The sequence below is a fragment of the Chaetura pelagica genome, unplaced genomic scaffold (genome assembly GCF_000747805.2).
Source record: "Chaetura pelagica isolate M959 unplaced genomic scaffold, ChaPel_1.0 scaffold274, whole genome shotgun sequence".
Lineage (NCBI taxonomy): Eukaryota > Metazoa > Chordata > Aves > Apodiformes > Apodidae > Chaetura > Chaetura pelagica.
In genome coordinates, this window is record NW_009952983.1 from 341,817 (window position 1) to 368,935 (window position 27,119).

The 27,119-nt window shown below is 46.9% G+C and overlaps 1 protein-coding gene across 1 annotated transcript in view; it reads right to left on the minus strand.

Moving 5' to 3' along the window:
• Positions 1–27,119, minus strand: part of NAA30 (N(alpha)-acetyltransferase 30, NatC catalytic subunit) — a 55,237-nt gene that overhangs the window by 19,832 nt on the left and 8,286 nt on the right. The gene's annotated exons all lie outside the window — the stretch shown is intronic.

Below are 27,119 nucleotides of genomic sequence, written 5' to 3' on the forward strand. Positions count from 1 at the left end.
CCTGACAGCCCCGCAGCATCGTCCTGCCGCCCCGCGGGGCTCGGGGAGCCCCCTCACGGCACTGCTCGGGGCGCGGGCTGCCCCGGTGGGGCCGGCGCTGGGGTCAGGCTGGGCCTTCGGGCCTAGGCCGGTGTCCCTTGGCCTGTGAACCCCTTCGCCTGTGAACCCCTTCGCCTGTGAATCCTCTCGGCAGCGTTCCTCTCCAACCTATGGCACCCCGGGAGGTGCTCGCTGCAGCGTCCGCGCTTTGTTTGGTTTGATAAGCCCCCAAACCTGATGGTGCCCGGGGGCGCTGCCAGCTGTGATGGGTGTAGGGACAGGCCCAGCGGTGTCTTGGTGGCTCTGGGATGCAGAGCAAAGCTCAGGAGGGGCTGCTCTTCCTTGCCAAAGCAGCGTGAAGGGTGGCCTTCCTCATCTGGATAGGGAAAGGCAGGCCTGGGACTGCTGTGTGGGATTGATGGCAGGGGAAACTGGAGTGTTGCATCCAAATCTAGGCTCCCCAGTTCAAGAAGGACAAGGGACTACTGGAGAGAGTCCAGCACAGGGACACTCAGGTGATGAAGGGACTGGAGCATCTGCCTGTGAGCAAAGGCTGAGAGAGCTGGGGCTGCTCAGCTGAAAAGGAGGCTGAGGTGGGGTCTTGTCAGTGGTGATAAGTGTCTGCAGGGGTGTCAGGAGGGTGGAGCCAGACTCTTCTCAGTGTCCAGTGACAGGGTGCAGTGGTCACAAGCTGAAACACAAGAGGTTCAACCTAAATGTAAGGGAAAAACTTCTGTACTCTGAGGGTAACAAGAGTACAGAATAGGCTGCCCAAGGAGGTTGTGGAGACACTCAAAACCTGCCTGAACACCATCCTGTGCAACTTACTGTAGATGGACCAAGAGGCTTGGACTAGATGTTCTCCAGAGGTTCCTTCCAACCCCCACCATTCTGTGGTTCTGTGAAACTCAGCAAAGCTGGACTAAGTAACCTTAAGTGATCCCCCCTGCTGTTCTGCATGAAATCCCTGGTTTCAGATCATTCAGATCACAGCACCAAGTGAGTCCTTGAGATGTGAGTGTGTATTCACACACACACACAGAGCCCCTCAAAATGCAGAGGAACAGTGGGCTCTTCCTTGTCCCACATGAAAGCTTTGCAGGGCTGGTGGAAGACTTGCTCATTTTCATTTGCTACAGTTATTTTTCAAGGAAGTGACAGGTCTGGACTTAAAAGAAAATCCAGCAACTATTCTACATGTCCTAACAGGGTTCTTTAATTAGGAAGCAAGATGATCTGTGGGTTACAGGCTTCCGTTTATGAATCACTGAGTTCTGAAGTGAAGTAGGAGAAGACTCAAATACCTATTTGAAAGGGAGTGAATTATAAGGCATTTACTCAAAGTCATTAATGATGGAAAAGGGAGGTGTCCCTGCCCATGCAAGGGGGTTGGATCTAGATGATCTTTAAAGTTCCTTCCAACCCAAAAACTTTCTGTGATTCTATGATATTTTAATTTTGAGTATTACATGGGCCTCACTATCCATTTGGGTTTGTTTCTTTTCCAAGACTCTGTTCAGAAAGATAAATTCATATTAATTCTATTTACACTGGCCTGGTGTGTCCTCCTGCTGCTCTGAAGATCAGGTTTTAGGCACTTCTGTCTGCTCTGTGAAGGTGTTCACATACATCCTTTTTTTTTTGTTCAAAGGTTTAATGTTGTTTTATTTTTGGTGTTTGTTTTCAGGCACCAAAGGACAATCTGTGGGCCTGAGCTGGAGCTGATCTGCTCTGCCACACTGGCAGTGCTGTGAAGTTCACTCTCTTCAGATAATTTAAACAAAAAGAACAGATGTTTAGTCAGTGTAGGGATGGTCCAAATTCTGTTGTCATTTGTGCTTTGCCATGGTGTGACTGAGAGTGTCTAGGCCACATGTTAGGGTGATACTTGTGTTAAGAGGATGATCCAGCACCAGCAAACTTTGTTAAGAGAGGATGAAAATGGTCTGACTTATCCTAAGAACCTGCAGTGAGGTTGCAGTACTGTGGGGGGAAAAAAAAAGCCTCTCTTGTGTGCTCTCCAATACACTGAGAGCATTCTGTGTTCCACTTCCAACAGCTGTTGAACCACTTCCAAACTCAGAGAGGGTCCTAGTTCTGGTGTTGATCTTAACTGTTCATTGTCCATAGGTAGGATATGTCTGACCTAAGGTGGATGTGGGAGACACCTCTGAGCTGCTGCCTTTGGTTCCCCTTAGTGTCAATGGAGAGGAAAAGCTGCTCCTCTGGTGAAATTCAGCTCATCCTGAAGTAGATTTCTAAAGCAGGTCAGGTGAGTTGTGTTCTGGAGGTGCCACCATTCCATGAACCAAAGGGATTTTAGTGGACTGAGCTCCTCTTAGAAGGATATCCCCACTGTCACTCTGAAGTTAGAAGGAAGCTGTCCTGTGGCCACTGCTGAGATGTTCCTAGAGTGCCTACTGTGCCTCTTAGTTGTCTTATTTCTTGTCTTTATTCTTCCACAGCTGCTTTTTAAATGGATGTTCTGAACCAGAAATGGCACCTTTTTCTTAATAGCTTTAGGTGCGTTTCATTCCTTAGAATTCCCCTGGCTGCTTTTTGAACCTCCAGCAGCCCTCAGCACCCTCATGCCCTGGCAAACCACACCTCCTGAAGTAGGGATGTGGCTTGAACACAAGCCTCATTGTTTCTAGTTCCTTGTTAAGTAGCTCTGTCACCTTGGGGGTTTCTGTGGCTAATTTATTTGCTAAGAAAACAGCCCACACTTAGGAAGCTCCTCCTGTGTAGTTCTGTTATCTATGAAAAGAAAAGGAGCTGTTGGTGGATGTTCCTCTTTTTATTTTCTCTTAAGGATTTATTTTCTCTTAAGGATTGAAGGCACACATGGATTTAGCACATTAGATCTGAACTCAAATAAACCTTGGTGAAAATGGACATGCTGTGTTCCCTGTCATAATAAAGGTAACATCCCAGCTGCACCAGGAAGGAGGATGTTGGAGACAGAACATTGAGTTTTACTTAATCTGGGCAATAAACCATAGGAGCAGGTCAATGCTTAAAGAAGAATTATTTTATTCTCTTTATTTCTCAAAAAAATGGGGAAGTACTTTGACACAGAAGTAGAATTACTTCCAATCAAAATGTCCTCTACCAACAATAACTACCAATAAAAAATTACCCAGCATGTAACAGTCACCATCTTACCTGAGCTCTGAGTTCAGCAGCAAAGCATAAAAAATTATGTCTCCATTTCCTTTCCACTTGTCCAAGTCAAAAATAAATGAGATGGTTTGGAATCTGATTTTTTTAGGTAGGCAAATTATAAGTTTTAATGGCTCTTGTCAGTGTGATGGCCCTGAGGACTTTCCCCTTCCTGGGGCTTGGACCATTTGGGCTTGTGGACATCTTTGGGGCAGTGCAGTTGATGGCTGATGAGCACCACCATGCCTATTCCACCTTGCACTTGCCCTATTGAATCATAAAATGGTTTGGGTTGGAAGGGACCTTTAAGATCATCTAGTTCCAACCCCCCTGCATGGGCAGGGACACCTCCCACCAGCCCAGGTTGCTCCAAGCCCCATCCAACCTGCCCTTCAACACTGCCAGGGATGGAGCAGCCACAACTTCTCTGAGCAACCTCTTCCAGTGCCTTACTGCCCTCATGGTGAAGAATTTTTTCCTGATGTCTAACCTAAATCTCCCTTCTTTCAATTTAAAACCATTACCCCTTGTCCTATCACTGCCCTCTCTGGTTTAAAGCCCCTCCCCAGCTTTTCTGGAGCCCCTTCAGGCACTGGAAGGTGCTCTAAGGTCCCCCCAGAGCCTTCTCTTCTCCAGGCTGAACACCCCAACTCTCTCAGCCTGTCTCCAGAGCAGAGCTGCTCCAGCCCTTGGATCATCTATGTGGTGCTTCTCAGGACCCTTTCCAACAGCTCCATGTCTTTCCTGTGAAGCTTTCCTGTGAAGTGACCCTGGTCACTTTCACCAAAGTGTCTCTGCTTGCTTTGCTCAGGTACTATTGGACCTTTGTTGGTGGGGCCACTCTGCTGTCCTCACCTTTTCCACCCAGCCCACCTTGCTGTCATGTGCCATCCCTGTCTCCCCTTCCCTTCTGGAGCAGCCTCCAACTTTGCTGTTCCTTGGCAGCTGGTGTAGGAGCATCCCTGTGCCTCATGATGGAGAGCAGGGGTCCCTGTGCGAAATTCCTTGTCTTTTTTGCTGTGCTTTAAGGATAAAGAGAGGGTGTGAGCAAATGTCCAGATGTGCAGGTTGGTGTAGCCAGCTGAAGTGACTGCTAAATATCCACAGCTTTGGAACTTTGGGAGCTGCACTTGTGCACCCATGTTGGGATAGGAGCTGCACTGACCACTCTAGTTGAGCTGTGAGATCCTGAGAGCCCAGCCATGAACTGAATGGGATAACATGCTGCTGTTCAACTTAAGCAGCTTGGCTGTGGTCCTCTGCTGCTCAGATAAATAGGAGATGATGGCAAAGATGTACATGGAGATCTGAAATTTATGCACTGAACCCTTCATTTGGAGAGGAAATCTGCCATGGGCTGACAGAGGCTGGAAGTCCAAAATCTGTCCAAGTTCCTGAAGCAGCAAATACAGAGTTGTATAAAAGTGATACAAGGTTATAAGCACAAGAGAGGAGGAATTCAGCAAAAACAAAATGTATATGTATGAAATAGTGGTGTTCGGTTCCCACGGAGGAAACCGGCTGTCTGATGGTGGGATTCGTGCTCAGAGAGGGAATCTTCCGTGTAAAATGGTCAGCCTGGAAAATCTGCGGTTTAGCAAGTGTTGTAACAAGAGAAATCACAAGGGGGTAGTGTTGTACAGCACTCCAGCCTCTGCAATTCCCACAGCCCTGACCCCGTGCCATAAACCGAGTTCACTTTACCTGGGGAAGGTAGAAAAGTCACTGCCTGCATCTCCCCTGACAGCAGTCCCTGGGAGAAGGGTAACATTTGTCTCCGTGCGGGACAAGGACTTGTAGTGTGAGGGTCAGTACAGCAGCAGAATTGCCATCTCCACCTTTGGAGCTACGTGGCAACCAAGTGTGAAATGACAGGGCTTTGACAGGTTGGGAAAAAAACAAACAGGTATCTGTGAAGGATGAGTCAACCACAATATCTATTCCATTTCTTGGTCTTACCTTTTATATTTTTTTGCCTTCTGTAGGTGAAACCATGGGACTCCTTGATAACTAAAGCTGGCTTCTCCTGCTTGTGCCTGCTCTCAATGGCTGGATGAATTAATGGCTCAGCAGGAGGAGAGGAAAGTGTGTTGGTAACCTCATTCAGGAATGCTCCTTCTGATAAGGAGCTCTTGAGGTTTTCAGGAAGAGTGTTCTTCTGTCTTTGCTATGCTGCCTAGACTCCTCTCCCTTCTCCCTGTCTCGTGGAGACACAGCAATTCCTCACTGGTATTGAAGAAACAGTGGAAAGAGCAGAGGGAATTTCCCTGATCTTTCTGTTGAACCCAGGCTTGAGGTGTCCTTAGAAACCCAGTGAACATGTATTTAAGTGTAGAGATGATTTCACAGAAAAGGATTGATTGCATTATGCCTGGCATCTGGCCTGTGAAGCTAATGGGGAATGATTAATTTAAAATGAAGCACTGCCAACAGTCAGAGACAGCTCATCTCTTCCCAAGCCTTTATGGAAAAGGAGCCAAGAAGGAAGGGTTCAGGGGGAAGCTGCAAATGGGATGGATGGGAAAGCTCAGTGTACGGCTGCAAAGCTGAAGTTGGTAGCTAAGATCTCAGCTGGTGTGTGGAGACCCAACTCCAATGAGAACAGTCCCTGGCACAGGAGGGAAAGTGTTGTGAGAAATATATGCTTTTGGCTTTCTCATCCAGCTGGTTGTTCTTTCCATCATTGTTTGGTGCTCTCAGGGTTGCACAAGGAGGTATTTTCACTTGAGCAAGCCAACATGTTGATGCTCTGGCATGAACTGCTCACCCACACGCTCTGACCCCTCCCACTTTCTGGTGTGCAAGGAGCACACTGGCAGGAAATTCAGGCATGCTTTCTTGCAATAACACCCACCAGTAGTTTTAGACTCATTTTGACCACTTTGCTTGGGTTTGTTTAACAGCTGTCAAGAAAAAGGAGAATGTAGTTACAAGGTCTTAAAAAAATCACGTGACTGTCTTTTTTAAGTGAACTTACTGCAAGCTGTGCAATAGAGACAGACCAAAACCAACAGTCTTTTGACAAACCCAGTAAAAATCTACCTAAAACTGTTAAAAATACCATTTGGTCATTGAAGGATGATAATCTTTTTAGAAGGTCCTTTGCTGGTTGTTGTTTTGCTGATGGAATCCCTGTGGTATGAAACATTTGGTGGAGTAAGTACCTGTAAAACCTATGGAGGATGTAGAAGGTGGGAATGGAAACTTATTTTTAAAGGATTGGAAGGAGGAATGAGGGAATTATAGACACATCAGCTTGTCTTCAGTTTCCTGACAAATCCTGGAACAAATAATCAAACCATTTGTAAGCATTGAAGAGAAAACAAGGAGATTAGCAGCAGTCAGCATGGATTTGTCATGAACAAATCATGTCAAACCAGTCTGATTTCCTTACATGCCGGGATAACGTGCTTTGAGATTGAGAAGAAACCATTCAGGTCATAAGTCTTGACCTGACTTAGACTTTTGGTGGGACATCCTCATAAACAAGCTAAGGAAACATGTGATGTATTAAGTTAAAAAGGGCTTCATGCAGCCAAGGGTTTCAGAGAATAAATCAGTAGTTCTCCAGTGAGAGACATTGTGTGAGAGCTGGTGTATCATTCAATATTTTCCAGGGACTAGAAAGGATATTTTTTACATTTGGAGGAAAAGCCATGCAAGCATGGACTTCAAAGTCAGGGCCAGAGTTGCAAAGGATCTTGAGAAATATAGAAATAGATTTTGATAAAGATGAGGACAAGACACTAGTCTTAGGAAGGGAGAAACAGCTACACAAATACAACCTGGAGAACAGCTGGAGCTCTTTGGAAAAGAGAATGAAGAGGAGCCCTGTCTCTCCCTTTAGCTGTCAGGAAGCACCAGCTGGAGCCCAGATTTGGGCTTTGCTCCAGCAATGGTGGCTAATTAAGTGTGCAGAGTAGCAGACAGGAATGAGCAGAAGGCTTGAAAACAGGACCTATGGTGAAGAAGTGAGTTTGTTGGGGTTCTTCAGCTTATGGGACAGTGAACAAACATGGGATGTCATCATCTTTTCTTCATGTCTGTGGTGGAAAGGACAAGAAGTACTGAATAAGAGAATTTTGAAAAATATATAAACTGTGCAGGCAGTGAAGCTTTGCAGTACGTTCCTGAAGGTTATCATGGAAAGCTTTTAGGAACAAAAAGCAAACAGCTAATCCTTCTGTGTCACTCATATCATATCATATCATATCATATCATATCATAGAATTGTAGAATGGTTTGGGTTGGAAGGGACCTTACAGATCATCTAGTTCCAACCCCCCTGCATGAGCAGGGACGTCCCCCACCAGCCCAGGTTGCTCCAAGCCCCATCCACACTGCCCTTCAACACTTCCAGGGTTGGGGCAGCCACAGCTTCTCTGGGCAACCTAGGCCAGGGTCTCACCACCCTCACAGCAAAGAATTTCTTCCTCATGTCTCACCTAAGTCTCCCCTCTTCCAGTTTTCTGGAGCCCCGTTGTTCTCTCACTCCCCGCCCTTGTAAAAGGTCCCTCCCCAGCTTTCCTGGAGCCCCACCAGGTACTGGAAGGCCTCTCTGAGGTCTCCCTGGAGCCTTCTCTTCTCCAGGCTGAACACCCCAACTCTCTCAGCCTGTCTCCAGAGCAGAGCTGCTCCAGCCCTCTCGTCTTCATGGCCTCCTCTGGACTCTCCAACAGCTCCATGTCCTTCTTAATGTTGAGGGCTCCACAACTGGACATAGTACTTCCAGTGGGGTCTCACAAGAGCCAAGTAAAGGGGCAGAATCCCCTCCCTGGCCCTGCTGCCCACGCTGCTGGGGATGCAGCCTGGGACACGGGTGGTTTCTGTGCTCCAGTGCATGTTGCCAGTTCATGTTGAGCTTCTCATCCACCATCACCCCCCAGTCCTTCTTGGAAATAGATTAGAGAAGGTTCTTGAGGTCTTTTAGTCCTCTGCTTTTATTAAAATTCCAGCATATAATAACCTTTTATTGTCAAAAGTGGGTTCTACCTCACGGACACGTGTCAAACGTGAAGCTAATGCCATGTCACTCGTCCTGTCAACTTCATTAGGGCACTGAGAAAAGGACTTGCAAAATATATTGTGACTGCTAATCTAGTTCCATTAAATGTTACATTCCACTGAGTGTTCAACCAGTGTCTCAGGGTAAAGTGGAGTATGAAACTGTTGCTCTCTTCTCTTACATGACGCTGCAGGGGCAAATTTCCCCTGCAAAGGGAGTCCCTCAGGGAGCAGAGAGGGAGAATGGCTGGCCTGGGAAGTGAAACTCCCACTGGCTCCACACCACACTGCTGCAATGCTGATCTTGGCACTCTCTTTTCATTGTGGTGGAGATATTTAAAGATAACTAGAAACAGAAACTCCGAAATGCTGCAAGGAATTAGGCAACTTAAAACATCATCCTTCTTTAAATTTATTACTGTGCATGCATGAACCCATTTTTATTCACTTAAGAGCAGTACACCCAGTGCTTGTATTTGATTTGGGACTATTCATGACCTTAAGCTTAGATGTGTGTTTAAGTATATTGCTGGCTGGGATCTCATAGTTTTCTCTTGATTTTTCTCCTGTTCACACTGAATCAAATCCTGATGCCACTGAACAATAACTCAGCTCTGATTTCCCCAGGGCAAGAATTCAACTCATACTGCCTGTTCTGCACTGAGGCCTAGTTGGCTCACGCAGGGCCAGAGATAGGCAGTGGTATTTTGCTTTTAGGGAGGAAATACAAGTTTCTACATTCCTATCTGAGACAGAGAAGTGCTGCCTGCAGTGCTCAGAATAGGTCAAGGGAATTTTTTTAATGCTTTCAAAAATATCCTCCAAGTGAGCCTTGGCAGTATCTCCTGCACCACCTGCCACTGATACTCAGGAAATCAGGAGCAGCTGGAGGAGAATAGCTGGAATAAAAGTTGCCTGGGAATCTCACCTTTACCTTGTTTAGTGGTCAGGAGAACCAAAATTCAGAGTTAGCAGAACGTTCAATGGTGTTGTATCATCCCTGAAAGGAAAATGACAGGACCCTTGATACTCTGAATGCTTTTATTTTGCTCTTTCACAAACACCCTGTGACGACTCTGGAGAAAACTATTACAATCACATTCTGGATCTGAAAGCTGGACATTGAAAAAACCCAACTGCTACAGCTTTTGCAAGAAACAGATTACATTTCATAGTAAAGCCATCAACATGGCTGTGGATTTGTACAGAGGAAACCTCTTTCTCCACTATGTGACTTTGTGTTTCAATCTATTCCCAGCTTTTATTTCTCCCTTCCTTTAAAATGGGGTTAGTAGTTCCTACATTATCCAAGGTGTTTTGAACATGTATTCCACATTGCCTAAGCACTGCAGGAGCACTGCCAACCAAACCCAAAGCTGTGGAGCATTTCAGAGGCAGACCCTGAAAATGGGAGGGGGACAGGCAAAAGGAGAACATAGCTCATTTTGGCCTGTGCTAACAATCTGTTTAGCCCCATGTTTGCATAGGAAACCTCCACCTGCTGCTCCCCACTATGTTGTGCATTGGATTTGGAACTTCATCAGAAGTCTAAGTAGCCAAAAATCTGACTGGAGAGGTGTTTCACTAAAAAGCTGCAGGTCAGAGGATGTTTTGTTGATCCTTGGCTTCCTGGATGGTCTCTGGATACCAGCTCTGTTTTGTGCATGGACAGAGGAACCATCTAGCACAGCTAGTGCAGTGCTTCTCCCCACAGCATCAGAGCTATGAAACATGTGCCTCGTGAGGCCAAAGGGCAGCCAGAAAGCCATGAAGCTGAACTTTGTGTGTTATGTTGGCAGGAGGTGGGGCTGAGGGCACGGTTGGATGGAGAGCAACTGTTGGTTAGAGGTCACGCTCAGTGTGTATGTTGTGTCCAAGTTTGTCAGGATCCTTCATCAACAGCAAGGCTTTCAGAAATTCCATGCAAACCTCAAAATCTGATCGACCAGTAATTCTGCATGGAAAAGGCCTTTGAGCCTTATTCCAGAGGGAGAGATCACTCTTAAACCTCTTCTGCAGAATCTGGGAATACAGATTTAGATCTGATTTGGTCTGGGCACTGTTTTCCTATTTTCAGGAAATGGCTGTTCTGGTCTAGGGACGTGCTTAATGGCAGCAGCACTTCTTGCTCCTTGGCATCGCAGCAGGACCTCACAGAACAAGGGATACTTTGTCCTGCAACATAACACACTTGCAAAGGGAATCCCATTGTCAGTCTTATTAGATCCAATGGGGGAGCATAGGGGAGAGCTTTGCATGGCCACAGTGTGGTGGCAGGGTGGGGGAGTCTGCTTGAGCCTGGCTCTCACCACCAGGCTGGCTAGAGGTTCAGGAGGGTTCAGGCTGAGGTCCTGGGAGCGGCAGTGAAAACCTTTCCTCCCTCTGCCCCACTCTGCAAGGACAAGAATTATGAACAGATACGAAGAGTGGCCCTTTCCATCCGAGGCTGGAAAGCAGGGCTTCCTGCATACAAATCCTCACCAGGGTTTATCCTCTGGGGTGTGCTGAAATCAGAGTTTGCAGGAGCTACCCTCGTGGGCATGTTCTGTCTCCAGTGCAAGTGCTGCAGGACCAACACCACACCTGGTTACATTTCACCTGTGCCTGTGTGATAACCCTGCTGCAAGCAGCAGTTGCTCTGCCTTAGGCCACAGATTAACTGTCATATCGAATATATGTATATAAAAATTATATATATTGACTATATATTGAGTATGGAATCAGAGAGACATGTAAGGGTGTTTTGAAGTGAGCTCAGGAGCTGCAGTTCCCTGATGCGTGGGAGGTGTCCAAGAGTCTGCAGCAGAACCAGCTGGACACTTCAGTGCTACAGAGGAGGCACCAGCTCCTTCACCAGCTCTCAGCTCCTGTGTCTGCAGCCTCACAGCCCATCCCAGCTCACCCCAGCCCGCCGTGCTGAAGGATCCTTGATTACTGCCTAATTTGAGCCTGGGGAATCAGCCCTAACGAGGAGGTGATTGAATGAATCATGCCTCGCTTTCTTTTCCCCAACACAGCAATTCACTCACATTTGTTCATTACTCAGACTTCTTTGCCAAATAATTGATGCACATCATTTCGGGTGGGTAATTCATTCGTATGCAGCCCGGGTGAGTATTTAGCAATTGAAATGAGGAAGGCAAGATGTTGTGTTTGGGCTCACAAGTTTTTGTTTTTGATTAAACTCTCAAAATCATGTTGTAGGGGTGAATGCTTGTGTCAGTGAATTCAGAATGTAATTCCTGCATTTATCTGCTAATACACACATATATTCATGATGCCTTCAGTTGCTAGTAAACATTGCAAAGTCTGTGGAAAGAGAACACAAAGGTAGCCTAAACTAAACTAATTATTTGAACAATAAAACATATGAAAAAAATAACCTGTTATATGATCTTTTAATTCTTTGTGAAAGAAAAAAAAGGCTACACTGAAATTTGGCCAAAAAGCAAAGTGATAAAATGAGTACTGGATGTTTTCCAGCATCCTCTGAAACATTCAGTGTAGAAAATGTCAAGCTTCCTGAATTTGAATCATCTAAAGAGAAAAAAAATAAGCATCAGAAATGTAATTAAATAAATTAATCTTACAAATGCAGTGATGTTTATCAGAGGAATGGAAAGTGATAAATATGATGCCAGATTTTGACTTTACCTCATTTACATCGTGAGATAAATCTATGACCCACTCCATCTTGAGTACCTCAGTTCTGGTTCCATTATAGAGGGGGGTATGTATGTGTATGTATGTCTAGGGGCATGGCAAAAGGCTGTAGTTAAGGTGGAATTGTGAATGACAACAGTTCATGTGGGTTCAAGAGGCCAGAGAGAAGCATCAGGTGAGGGCTTCTAACTATCTGCAAATATCTCTGGCTCAGGAAGTTCCCAAGAGGCAAATTGTTGGAGACTGAGATAGTATCACAGGAAAGACACTTTGTTCTCATCCTGTTCCTGTAGTTTTCCTCGATGTTCACTTTGGCCAGTGCTGGAGACAAGATAAAAAGCAAGTGTTGGTTGAATCTGTCTGTTTCAGTGTGGTTACGATGCTGGGTGATAGAAGGGGTACCCTGGAAACCACAGACCAGCAGGTCTTGTTTCTGTAACAGGCAAATTGACAGGACATTTCATCTAATTTTACTCTAGGATGCCTGGAAATAATGGAGACCAGGGAAGATCAGTCACTACAGAAAACTTTTTAGCAGGTGTATTGCAATAAATTCTTTAAGAAATGACATTATCATGAGGTTAAAGGGAATTAATTTAAAAAAAAAAAAGGGTGGAAAGAAAATCTCCTCTTTCATCCTGGAGAGGTTATGAAGCAGGGTGACCTAAAGGTCTGCTCAAACTGTTCAGAATATTTGGAGCTGACCAGAAGAGAAGGGGATTTCTGAGCTGCCACAGCTTGCTGGTGGTACACAAGTCGGTGGGGTAGTCAAACATGAAACTTTGTGTCAAGGGAAGAGAGTAGATCCCAACATTTCATGACTGTGGAGTCAACACCAGGGAAATTCTGTGTTGATAAGTACCAAAGGATAAACATGGGGAAAGTAATTAACTGTGTATATGTAATGATAGACTCTAATGACTATTATTTGCTGAGGAAGGAAATCTGTGTAGCAGTATTGATACTTCTGGAGAAATAAAAATTCAGTCCCCAGCAAAAGTGAAGAAGTAAGAGCCTGGGCAGAGAAAGAGGAAACAGAATCTGTGTCCTAGTATGATCCACTTTTTCTTTTTTTTTTCTTTTAAAGACCATTGGAATAACTAATAGGCATTAAACACTCAGTTATTTGTCAGCCTCATTTGTATTCCAGTCTGTGTTGCTGAGTATGACTGTTACTGTAGTTCAGTGTTGTTGGCAGCACAAGCTCTTCTCTAAGGTTTAACTCAAGACATTTGAAAGTTATATATACTTATTTATATGGAAAAAAATTACCATGGCTATTTTCTTGGTTGCAATATTTGACTTGTGTAATTTTCCTAATCCATCCTTTGCTGAGACAGATCAGAACTGCCTAGGGAGCCTGGTCAGAATATGCTCCCTGAGTCTGCTGCACCCCCAAGTTCAGGGAGAAGATGTGAAAGTGCACACAGAGGGCATCAACAGCCTCCCCCCACAGAAGGCCCACAGAAATAACCCTGCTGAAGTCATGCAACAAAAGCTGTTCAAAATGAGCTTATCTGAGAAACCACATAGATGGAGAGCCAGGAAACCACTGCTGCTGAAAGAGCCAGGTAGCTGCCAAAATGTTCTCTGCTCTTATGTTTTTGCAGCATGTATATGATGCTCAGTCCTCCCACCCTATGGAATCGATGGTGTCAACACCAAGGAGCAGACAGGGCAGGCCACCCGTCCCGCTTTGAAGAGGTTAGACAGTGGACTAAGAGCAACCCTGGCCTTCAGAACAGCAATATGTTCTTTTGCTCCTGGTAGGCTGTGAGCATTTTTTGAACCAAATGCTTATCTTGGCTGTCTTCTTTTGCCTGGATGCCATGCAGAGCCGTGGCTGTGCCCAAGTGGGCGGGTACAGATGGCAGCTGCCGGCAGAGTTTGGTCTTCATTCGCAAATGGGAGATGACAGGGAGCTACTGCCAGCCTGGATCCATCTTTTCCATCACCTCTGCTTTGAGGGAACTCGGCTTTGCACCAAGCCCAAGACTTGGCAGCTTGGCTTGATTTCTGCAGTGGCTCCCAAACAGCTCCATCCAAATATCCATGGAGGTGGGAGTGTTCAGCTCCGAGTCAGAGCTCAGCTCCTCGGTGCGAGCCCACTATGTGGAGCTGGGGGTTGTGAGAACTCTCAACCCTGTGCAGGTCAGCAATCACTTTTGTTGGTCTGGTGCATACATCCCTGTGGATTTAAAGGCACAGAGGTGAACTCTGAAGCCCCTGCAGACAGAAAAAACCCAACCCTCTTGCCTCTGCGTTGGGCTTTGCAGCTGGTGTTGGCTGCAGGAGGCTGCCCATCTGTGCAGAAGGCAGAGCCCTGCAGCCACTGCTCCACCACCTCCTTTCTTCTGGCAATAACTGACACAGGCTGATCCAGAGGACACTGGCCAAGCAGAGTAGGGGCAGAGTGGATACTCAAATGATCTGAGATCGAGCTATGCTCAGGGCAGTCATTCCCAGATAATTGAGTGACATATGGATGAGAACAGTCCTGTGTGGAAAGCAGGTCTCAAACAGCAAGAGTGAATTTCCAAATCAGTTTGGCTTCCCCTAAAATAATCCCCCAGGTGATACCTTACCCCAGAGTGTTGCACAAACACCTATGATATCCAGACAGTGGAGGTGAGATTTGCTGACCAAACACAATGTCTACCAGCAGTGACAGCTACAGCTGCACTAGACACCCTTGGCTGCCTTTATGTGAGCTGAAACTCATTTTTTCATCCTACAGTCCATGGTCACTCTACAGCCACTGACTGAAGCCTTTCAGATGGGTCTTGCCCTAGAAATGCCTGTTTATAATAAAGAACCTGAGCAACCAGCTCAGTTGAACTTAGCAGTTAGGTGCTGAATGACTGGTGAGAAGAACCCAACCCTGCAGACACAGGGACTCATCTCCAGAATTTACAGCTTAAAGGAATATTACTGATATCCAGTGTTGTATGCCTGGAAATAAAAATGACCTTGGGACAGAAAACCTGTACCCAGACACATAACACAAGCCTGCTCCAAAGTCTAGGTTCTTCTAGACTCATCTCCAGAGTTTACAGCTTAAAGGAATATTACTGATGTCCAGTGTTGTATGCCTGGAAATAAAAATGTCCTTGGGACAGAAAACCTGTACCCAGACACAAGCCTGCTCCAAAGTCTAGGTTCTTCTCTCCAAGCCAGCAGAGGATCATGGTTATGGCTGATCCTTGGATGAAAGGAGGACCAAGACTCTCCAAGGACACCTACATCTCATTTTAGTGGTACAGGCAAAACCCAGTTTTGCTGGGGGCAGATCAGGTGGAGGATGGGAGCAGTAATGGTTGGGTGCTGGGAGGAGCAGGGTGGCTTCCAGAGAGGACAGTGTTGTTTCAGGGGATCCCGTGTGGGTAGGAGGGCAGAGCCACTCCCCTTTCCTTGAAGGTGAGGAGGAGAGGTTGCAATAGCAAAATGGTAACGTTTTCCCAAAACTGTGGTGCAGGCACACTCTTGTGGTTACAGAGAGCTAGTGCACACTTGACCGAGGCCATTTCTGCACACAGCAGCCCTGAGGAGCTGAGGTGGCCCCGTGGCTTGTCCTGCCTGCTCAGTGCACCAAACTCACCCCACCAAGAAGGCACCAGCTCATACATTTCGGCCACTGCATCTGGAATGATGGAGGGTGCTGCAGTAGCCACCAAAATGCTTTAAAAGCCTGTGGGAAGGCTCTTACCCAGCTTGGCTCAACATACACTGTGTGTGCTGAGCCAGTTAATAATTTAGCACAGAAGAGATTAACCCACCTGCAGGAACGAGCCTGGTTCTGGGAAAAGGGACACCCCAGGTGCTGGATAGAGGGGTGGGGATTTGGGGTCTCCACTTGGTTAAGAGGGTTGGGATTCATGTCACACCCCATAGGGCACCTTAGATTACTTTATATTCATAAAATCATAGAATCACAGACTGGTTTGGGTTGGAAAGGATCTTGAAGATCTTCTAGTTCCAACCCCCCTGCATGGGCAGGGACACCTCCCACCAGCCCAGGTTGCTCCAAGCCCCATCCAACCTGCCCTTCAACACTTTCCAGGATGGGGTAGCCACCACCTCCCTGGCAATCTGTTCCACTGTCTCACCACATTCACACTAAATAATTTCTTCCTAATGTCTAACCTAAATCTCCCCTCTTCCAGTTTTGATCAATTTCTTCTCATCCCATCCCTCCCTGCCCTTATCCCAAGTCCCTCCCCAGCTTTCCTGGAGCCCCTTCAGGCACTGGAAGGTGCTCTCAGGTCTCCCTGGAGCCTTCTCTTCTCCAGGCTGAACACCCCAACTCTCCCAGCCTGTCTCCAGAGCAGAGCTGCTCCAGACCTGGGATCATCTCCATGGCCTCCTCTGGCCTTGTTCCAACAGCTCCATGTCCTTCTTATATTGGAGACGCCAGAACTGGACACAGCACTGCAGGGGGGGGTCTGTGTCCTTCTTATATTGGAGACGCCAGAAATGGACACAGCACTGCAGGGGGGGTCTCCTAAGAGCAGAGCAGAGGGGGAACAGATGACTCTGCCTATGGATCCTCCCCAGGTGAGCAGCTCTGGATGCTCCACCTTGTTCCCTGTGGCTTTGGCTGCGGCCTGGCTGCACTGAATCTTCTCCACCTCTGCTTTGTGTGGTTTTACTCTTTTGTGGCAGCCTGGGTGAAGCTGAGTGATGAAAAAGGTGTTGGCACTTGGCTGTGAAAATCAGAAAGTACCAAAATAGTGTTGAAATTGGACATTTATTTATTTTGTCTTTACTTCATATTATATTGGGATTTTTTTCCTTTGCTGTCAGGACACACAGTTCCCATCCGGGAGGCTCCACTCTGTGCACTGTCTGAGGTCCTGGGCTCCATGAGAGAAACAGCATCAACCACCACACCAGGTTCTCTGCAGTCTGAGCAAAACTGCCTTTTCCCCCTATGTTTTGGGAGTGCCCAGGGTCAGGAGAACTCCCCTTCTTTGATCCCTCCTTCTGACCTGCTTGTCACATCTCCCTGCCATCTGGAGAGCCCAGAGGCTGTGGCCCTGCTGTACCAATTGAATGGGCTGCTCTGCTCATCCAGCCTTTCTGCTTCCAAAGAAACATCTTGAGTCAGTTCTGCTTGTGACATCTTGGAGGCACCTGTGTAAGGACAGGGACACCCACAGGATCAGTGAGAGAAGCTGGTTCCTGCTTCCAGTCTGAGCTACGTATGTACATGAAAAGAGATGGATGAATGGGAAATAACTGGGAAATTACTTTAATTCATCTATTTTCCAGAGGTATTGCTGGTTGCTTCCTATCTGTGTTTTACAGGAAACCCCAGATAACCCCTGAGGGTTTGGATGGGAGCTGCACTGACCCTTCACCAACAAGTGGCCACTGCCACGGGGTGCTCAGCATGGGTATGGCTCTGCTGTGCCCTTAGCAGGGAGCTCAAATCCTCCCCAAGCCCTTCCCTCTGCTTCTTTGCTCCCTCCTGGGTCTGGCCTTGTGCAGCTAATGGGGCAGACTGTCCTGAAGATTTCTGAGATTACTTGCCCTGAATTGTCTTGCCAAGAGAGTCACCAAGTCCCACTTCTCCAGGAAAATGCCCTCAGAGCTGGGCTGAGATGCAGCAGCACCCAGACCAGAAGGAAAATTTGGGGTTCCTTAGCTCTCCCCCATTTCAGCCCCTGTGATGGTGACTGGGGCTGGAGTCACCTCCCCAGCTCTCCTCCCCCAGGATTGACTCTGAGTTACAAACACCAGCATCAGTTATCTGCTTTAAATATGTTGTGCACTTGAACATCAGGTTGTTCTGCAGGAGACCCCAGGGGTTGTTTCCCTGCATAACCTTGGCCTGTTCTGTATTGTCACTTGACAAAGTTGCAGTTAAAACTCACCCCCCAAAAATAAACTACCCAAACCCTTCCCAGAGTGTTTGGTGGGGCTACAGGAAAAGTGTCACAGTCAGAAAATCCCAGAGACCCTGGATCTCTTGTGAAGTTTCTAAATATTATTTTTTTTTATTTTCTTGCTGATGGGAAACATGGCATATTTGCATTTTTGAGCCTGAATAGTTTTAATTCAGTTTTTTATTGTACAAGCTCAAGAGGAACATTTACTTTGTTTTCACTGATTAGTTATACAATTATTCCTTTCAGATACCACATGAACCATGAACCATAATATTGTGTTCTTTGCTAATACATTTTGGCAGAGGTATTTACATGAAAACACAATACATAAATGTAATGAATTTTACAAATGAGCACATTGGTAATAGAAAGTAAGCATTATAATTTATTATTTTTTTTCCCCATGCACCAAAAATTCATTAAACTTTTCTCAATTAGCAAACTGACTTTTCTAAATAAGCTGCTGATTGAGCAAGAGGCAGCCACATAAACCAGCTGGATTTGATAATGTTGGATGGTGCCTGTGGCTGGGGAGCACAGGGGAGAGATTATTTCTGGAGGCAAAAGTCTTCTGCTGGATCTATCACCAGTTGAAGGGGGTGCCACTTCCAGCTGCCCACTGGTGAGAAGTCAGGGTTCTCCAATACCTAAATGAGAATTATCATTTGTCTAGGAGGTGAAATGTAGTCCTGGGCTGTATCCAACCTGCTGGTGGATCAGCATCCATGCTGTGGCCAACCAGGTCAGGAAAAGGATGCAGTTGAGAGCAAACCTGGTCAGTTTTCAGCTGGGTGAGGGGACAAATGTGGCTGCTCACATCCCTGCAGCTGCATGTGGAGGAAGGAGGCCCAGCTGCAATGCAGCCAAATGTCCTGGATTCAGGAGCCTGTGAAAATGATAGATTTTTAGGTTTTTTTCCTTAGGTGTGAATCTGAAACACATGATCATCTGGCTCATCTCAGGTTTTCTAGGTCTGGAAGAGCAACAACAATCCTGTTTAATGATGATGAAGTGTTACAGCTCGGGAAAATAAACTCATACTCCTCCTGAAGTCATCAATGAATTCTAGCTTTTATTTACAGCCTTAAAAAAAAATGCAGAAGTTCTGTTTTTTCCTTTTTATCCACACTTTCCAGAGATTAATTCCTTTTGTGGACTCATTAATATATTCTCTGCACAAAGCAGTGAATGATGCTGAAATATTGGCCTCACTGAAGCTAGTGGGGGGTTTGCTGCTGGCTTTGTTGGGAAGATTTGTCTCTGGTCAAGTCTTTTTGTATGAAAAGGAATAAATCTGTCAGGAGTGGAGTGTCTCAGCACAATGAACACCTCCCCCTGCCTTTTACATAGATCATGCTGTTATATCATGAGCCTGACCTACTTCACTTTAATAAGCTCATTCTGTGAGCAGTGAAAGATAAGGAAAACCACTCTTCTGACACCAAAAATCCATCCTGTCCATGGAGGTGTGTGTGCTGGTGTCTGTGGGGGCTGATCCTGTGCTGATATGGGCTGGTTTTCCCTCTCATGCAAGCAGAACTTCCACAGGCACCCAGTGAGGCTCAGACTGGGAGGACTGGACCCTGTTACAGAGTAGTGATAGGACAAGGGGTAATTGTTTGAAACTGAAAGAGAGGAGATTCAGGCTAGATATTAGGAAGAAATTGCTTCTGCTGAGGGTGGTGAAATGCTGGCCCAGGTTGCCCAGAGACGTGGGAGATGCCCCATCCCTGGAAACATTCAAGACAAAGTTGGACAGGGCTCTGAGCAGCCTGGTCTAGTTGAAGATGTCCCTGCTCACTGCAGGGGGTTGGACTGGATGATCTTTAAGGTCCCTTCCTATCCAAACCGTGTGGTGATTCTAAGAGTGGGAAGGAAAAGCAGCTTCAGGGCAAGGGGTGGGATTTCAGAAATATGGCCAGGGAGTCCCTGGAGCTCAGGAGGGGCTTTGGAGAGACCACGGGCTCTGTGTCCATCTCCTCCTGGATGGCCCATGTGCTGGTTTCTCTCTGAAAAAAATTGTTTTCAGGGTTTGGCTCCCCAGGGCCACCGTGGCTCCTGCTGTCATGGGACAACCCAGGCTCTTACTCCTGCAGAGCACCCACATGCTTCTATTTCCCACCATATTTTAACACCAGGCTCCAGCTGAGTGTGGGCAACCCCATCTCCAGCACCTCTGCCTCTGCATGGGCAAAGTCTCCTTGCTTACCCAAAGATACAAGGTTTCCTTTCAGAATCCCAGCCTTCCTGGGAGAGCTTCCACCACAAACTGTGCTGAACACATCAGGGTGGGTGGCTCTCATCATTAGAAGCATCCCTGAGACAAACCCTCTGAGTTCAAAGCATTCCAGCAGCAGAGGAAAGCTGGTGCAGCTCCCAGAGCAGCTCCCACCCATGACCTGGTGAATGGCAAAGCTCATTGCCTGGGTCACGTTCCGGGGCGTTGCTGGCAAATGCCCCCATGAGAGAAAATCCTGCCTGCTATGAAATGCCCTTGGCCACCTCTAAACTTGCTTTGCCTGGACTGGGAAGAACCAGGAGTATGGACAGACCTGGCTGAGCAGTGCTAAGATGAGTAGGACCCTTGTCCTAAGCATGAACACAGAAAATACCTTGTATTCCCCTTCCTCCTGCCTTTCTTTTATTTTTGCTTCCCCAGTGAATCTGGGTCAGGTTTTATTTCCTTCTCTCTTTTTCTTTTGTTTAATTGTTCTCTGCTTTTTTGAAAAGCGGAGAGAAGGTGGAAAAAGAAGGAAATAAAGCTAGCAGGGTGGAGGACATTTGCTTTTCATGTACTCCCTATATTGGAGACACAGGGATTTTCCAGATGTTGCTTTGATTGCCTCAGCCTTGAGGGTGAGAGGTGGAAAATAAAGCATCACTTCACCCACTGAAAAACCAGATCTGAAAGGAGTCTGCGTGAGCTTCACTCAGGCTTTGATCCCACACTGACTTATACCACTACTTACCTTTATTTTTTCCACCCTAGGTGGTGGTGGAGCAGCCACATGACACAGTGGCAAGACTGTGGCCCAGGGCCTGGTCCTGGCTTGATATCTGGTCCACAAGTTGTGGCAGGATGATGCTCCTCCAGGCTGGAGAGCTTCAAGGTTTGGTCTGACCTCAGCTCTTAGAAAGGTCTCAGGCTGCTGCTGTGAAAATGCTGGTCTGTGAGTGAACAAAAAGAGCTTTCCTCTGGAGATGGGGCTGAGAGGAGCAGTGGCTCCTGGACAGGAAGGATATGGAGAATGAAATAAGACTGGTGAGAGCTTCAGGTGGAAATGTCCACTTGCAGGTTGTCGTCCACTGGGGAGCTGCAGCTTTCAGCAGCCTGGCAACAGCAGCTGTGACCCACAAGCTGCTTCTGGGCCCCAACAGTCACGTTTGAGTAGAAGATTCAGATTTATTCAGGCTGAGCCAGTTTAGGTCTCTGTTCAGCCAAATCTCAAAGCAGGAACTGAAAATGAAGCATGTCTTTATGTGCTTTGCTGAGTGGGGCTGGAATTTCCCTCCTCACTTACAGGCTCTGATGAATCAAGGCCTTGTTTTCTCACCAAACTATGGTTCAAGGTAGTGTGGCATCTGGGGTAATGGTCACAAACTGGTATGCAGGACATTTAACCTGAATATGAGAAAATGCTTCTTTACTCTGAGGGTAACAGAGCACTGGGACAGGCTGCCCAGAGAGGCTGTAGAGTCTCCATCCCTGGAGACATTCCAAACCCACCTGGATGTGTTCCTGTGTGATCTGCTCTAGAGGATCCTGCTCTAGCAGGGGGGTTGGACTAAATGATCTCCAGAGGTGCCTTCCAACCCTCACCATTCTGTGATTCTGTGATTCTGTGATCTGCATGAAGGCAGCCTGGTCCATCTCTGGTGTTCACCTACTGAAGCAACTCTGGAAATGACTTGAACCATTTTTGTTCTCCCAGGGAAATGAGGCATGCCAGGAACAATGCAAGTCCACCAAGGTGGGTCTTATTCCTGGGAAAAAGATACTAACGTATCTTCGGGGTCAGCAGCGCCTTTGTTTGCAGTTAGGGATGTTAATATTTGGTCCTGTGGGACATCTTGGGTTCATGTTCTTTCTAGTTAATAACAGCCTTTGTGTAGTCTTCCCTTTGCTGGGGGGAAAGGCTAATGCAGCACTCACCGTGCTCCAGCTGCTGGCTGGGAATTGTCAATAGGTCATAAATAAATCTACCACCGCACGGGAAAGACAATGAGATTATACATCCTCCTACTACTGCCAATTACAGTAAGAGCAACAATTATAAGGTAGCACTCCTACAGCTACCCTGGGGAGAAAATGAGAGGAAAATGTTCCATTAGCCTAATGAAGAGAGTGTGCTAGAGCTACAGTCAAATTTTCTCACTATTAGCCCCGACTGCGTGCCACTAACACACAAGGGAAGCAGGAGTCATAGGGTAACAATTAAAGCTGCTGACAATTAACCCCTATGAGGTACATGCCTCTAACCTGATGAGAAAATTAAAAAGAGGCAACGGTTACATTTTCTCACCGTTAGTCCCCAGAATGTACAATGTGGCATTTGCTGGTGACAATGAAGGTTTCTCACATCCGAGACCTGGGAAATGCCATGCGTGTTGAGGATTTGGTGTTAAATGCTCTTGGGAGCACTGGGGTGATGAGAAGGCATGTGGAGATGGTTTAAACCCCTTCTTTTTTAACACAGAGGAAAGAGTTACTGGTACTTTTCCTCATCAGCCAGAGGAAAGGACGGATTTGCTGTGGGTCACTGTCTGGTGTCCAGCCCCTGTGAAATCCCTGGATGAGAATCACAGAATCACAGAATCTTAGGGGTTGGAAGGGACCTGGAAAGACCATCCAGTCCAACCCCCCTGCCAGAGCAGGATCACCCAGAGCACATCACACAGGAACCAGGTGGGTTTGAGTGTCTCCAGCCAAGGAGACTTCGCAGCCTCTCTGGGCAGCCTGGCCCAGGGCTCTGTCACTCTCACAGCAAAGAGGTTCTTCCTGATATTCACATGGAACCTCCTATGCTCCAGTTTGCACCCATTGCCCCTTGTCCTATCACTGGACATCACTGAAAAAAGCTTAACTCCATCTTCCTGACACTCACCCCTTACATATTTGTAACCATGGATGAGGTCACCCCTCAGTCTCCTCCAAGCCCAACAGACCCAGCTCCCTCAGCCTTTCCTTATCAGGGAGATGTTCCACTCCCTTAATCATCTTTGTGGCTCTGCCCTGGACTCTTTCAAGCAGTTCCCTGTCCTTCTGGAACTGAGGGGCCCAGAACTGGACACAATATTCCAGATGCAGCCTCACCAAGGCAGAAGAAAGAGGAAGGATCAGCTATGGAAGTAGCAATGGGAACTGGATGTCTTGCTGGATTCATCTAGGCTAGCAGTGGAAAAGGACAACTTTGGCCCTGGCTTACAGCACCCACTGGCCTCCCCAAGAGCTCCTCCATTTCTTGCAGGATGGGTTGGGCAGAGCAGTTGAAGGTCTGCAGCCAGGTATTTACCAAGTTTGATTGCATCCTGCTGCCTGAAATACTGCTGTTCCCATGGCTTTTTAAGGCAAGGGAAAGACCATGATATCCTGAAAACCTGCCTACAGCAAGTGTTAGGCACATTGAGTTTTCACTGGGACTCCTAAGGTGTGCTGCAAAGTCCTAGATCAATTTTCATGTAAAAAAGTGGAAAAAAATTCAAAACCTACACTAGTGTGAACCCAGGACCTCTCTTCATGTTTTTCATTTCTGCTGTTGCCTCTGTGACAACTTAATATTAGCTTGAGGATCACTGTCAGGAGCCAGATTGGCATCTGGCTGGGGGATTTGGCCTGGAATGTGGATTGGCTTTATTTCCACACCCCATAAAATGTGAGAAGGGAAAAATCTGTTTTCAGACCTCACACAGGCTTGTGGTGCTAGAGTATCTCAACACCACTCAGCCTCTGACATAGTTATCCTCATGAAGATGCTCCAAAGAGGATATTGAAACCTTTCAGGGATCACCTACAGATCCATCCCCTCAGGGGGTACAATGACCACCCCGGTACCACATGGGGTCCTGGCTGGTGGAACTTCAGGTATCCAGCTCTGGAAGCCACATCCTGGAGCAGGAATTGAGAGTGTTCAGCCTGGAGAGGATGAGGCTCCAGGGAGATCTTAGAGCACCTTCCAGTACGTGAAGGGGCCACAGGAGAGCTGGGGAAGGACTTTTTACAAGGGCAGAGAGTGAGAGGACAAGGGGGAACAGTTGCAAACTGAAAGAAGGGAGATTTGGATTAGATCTGAGGAAGAAATTATTTCCTGTGAGGGTGGTGAGACACTGGTATGGGTTGGCCAAAGAAGCCATGGATGCCCCTTCCCTGGATGTATTCAAGGCCAGGTTGGATGGGGCTTGGAGCAACCTGGTGTAGTGGTTGCTGTCCCTGCCCATGCAGGGGTGTTGGAACTATATGATCCTGAAAGTCCCTTCCAACCCAAACCATTCCATGATTCTATGATTAGTCTAACCTTAGCACCATGTTGCCAGATCTATGGGGTCTTCTGCCTGCAGCTGCCTCCTCTCCAGCCTGCACAGGTCTATTCACACTAGAAGCCTTGCCTCACATCTCAGGAGGGTTTGTGGCACTTTCCCAGCACAGGATTTTGAACTTGCCCTTGCTGAGGGCTGAGCTAGTGTAGGGCTCCTGTCTCTGCCATGGAAGGTGATCATAAGGGCAGCCCCTTTTGCTTGAGCTGGACACAGTTCCCAAGCACAGCTCAGTCCTTGGATGTCTCAGGTCTATTTTTGGGTCTCATACAATAATTGAGACCCTGGGCACAGGCTGGGGCCAATGGTCCTTTCACTGCCAGTGCAAGCAGTGAGATCTGCAGTGCCAGACTCTTCCTCACTGGGGCTGAGATAACCACCCTGAGATGGCTCCTGCCTTGCCATTTTGGGGAGCAGCCATGGATTCAGACACACTAATTCCCTTGTACAGCTTTCAATTATCCTCCTTCAAGCTACACGAAACCACAGTTTTTCTAACTTGCTGCTCAGCAAAAAGGCAAGCACAGGGTTTGCAGCATTGTCACCTCTTTGCTGTGCCTACAAGCACAAAGAGACCCTCCATCCCTCTCTTTCCCTTTCTTTCCCACTGTAAGATCCCTGCCTTCCCAAATGTCCAGCATGGCTACAGATTTACTGCATTTTCACAGACTCATTTCTGAGTCTAAAAGAGAACTTGGCACCTCTTCATTTGTGTGACACTGGGAATGAGCTTCAGGCTGGGATTTTCAAAGCCAGCAGAGGGGTTTAGAAGGACAAAAGAATGAGAGCTAAATCCTATGGTTGATTTCAAATTACCTGATCAGAGAGTTGTCCCAGCACATCCCCGGGATGAATTGCTACCAGAGTGAGACCTGCCCAAGCACTGCTGATTTTGAACCTTGAGTTTGATGGAAAGAAGAGGAAAACCAGAGAAAAAGACAGGATCCACATGATCCCCAGATTTGGCCCAGTCTGGCTAGTGTGGATGTGCCACCAGCTTGGCTTGGCCAACCTGAGATCTCCCCTTGCTCCCTGGGTGATGGTGTTGCCCTTCAATTGCTCCTGAGGGTTAATGCCTTGGATTTGGCTGGTTTAGAGCTGGCTCTTTTGCTTGACTCCTGTTATTATGGACCAGAGGGATACATTAACAGCAGCTGGAGAAGTACTAAGATGAGAAAATCTCAAATATCCCCTAAAATATCCTATTACTTGAAAAAGAAAATCGTAGCAGGATGGGAAGCTGGAGCAGAAGAGAGGAAAATGGTGGATATGAGACCACATTGGTCCCCTTCAGAGAATCCTTCCCCTCACTTTCCATGAGTTAGAGTCAGTGGGGCAAAAAGCTTCACTACTCTGAGTGATTTGTGTAGTAATTTCAGAGCTGACAAGCACTACGTGGCAACTCTGAATTCCACTTTTAGCCCCGTTAGGAGATAAGGAATAGTGATTATTATAATTACCATGTGGTTACTTTATTGGTTAAATTAACATTTCGTTGTTGGGGTTGCTGTGCAATATACAATATTATTTTACCTACTGTGCCTTCAAAGTCATCTTGTCACAGCAACAGCATGGCAGCATGGAAAAAGCCTTTTAACAAGTAGGTAAATACATGCCTTTGGGAAAGTCAGAGTGATCATTATGTCAGCTTCAATACATTTGAGAGTGGAAAAAAAAAAAAAAGGCTAAAAATAAGCAGAAACAAAAGTGATAGAAAATATTGAATGCTTTTAATGAAGTCACTGGAATTAAAAGGGTAAAAAGAATTTAATGCAGTGGCCTTACTCTTTGGACCAGGTGTCAGTAGTCCAAGTGTTCATGCTGCCAGGGCTGCTTTAGGCTTGTAAAGGTGTGTAAAGGGATTCTGGACCCACCCTTCAGGGATGAAAAAAGGTTTGTTTCTCATCTGATCTACACTAGGTGGAACAGTTCCTTCCATACAGGATTGTGCCTTTGCAAAAAGACAAGCAGTGGGACATCTTGACTCCCCATCCGTCCTCGGTGCATGATGATGCTCCAGGTTCCACTGCAGGGTGTGATTTAGCTGGACAGTGACAGCAGGACCTGGGGATTTTGGCTTGAGCAAGTTGTTTATGTTGTGTTTTTGTGAAGCTTGCTTGCAGCATTGTGTGAGACACAAAGCAGAGGTGGTTCTTTGGGGCTGCACCACCTCCCCAGCAAAACAAGGAGAAGAGGGAACGTTGGAGGGCAGTCACAGAAAGGATGTTTTTGTGCCAGTTTTTGGGCATCAAAAGGAAAACAAAGCCACATCTCCTTGTAGGAGTGCAAATCTGGCAGGAGTAGCTTTGCAGACCAGACTGGTCTTGTTGCCCTTTAGTCTGGTGCATCTTTGGAGATCCAGGTGGACCTTGGCCATCATCCCAGATCTTAAGGCCAGCTGAGAGTGGTATCAAACCTCCAGCATCAATTGGAGCTGTTATGGCTTGTTCCAGGCTTTGCTACCCAGCAAGAGCCAGAGTGAAAGTGCATATGTTTGGTCCAAGGTGCAACTTGTTGGGTTGCTTTGGGACTTCCTGTCCTGCTGCTTCTGGAGTGCAGGGCCATAGAGATGTTGTGACCCATGGAGTGTCCTCCTTTGGGATCTATAGGCAAAAGATTCCCAAAGAAATTCTCTTGGGGGGGTGGGATTATAATGACTGCACAAAAAGGCAGGCTGGACAAGTGTGGCTTCTCCTTTTTGGGGCAGAAGGGAGCTGGAGGCTCACAGCTTTCTAGAGAAAGCCATGCAAGTCACAAGCAGCCAAGAGCACCCAACACTCCTGGGGTCTGTGCTGACCTTGGGACTGGGGCCAGCACTGCCCTGACTTG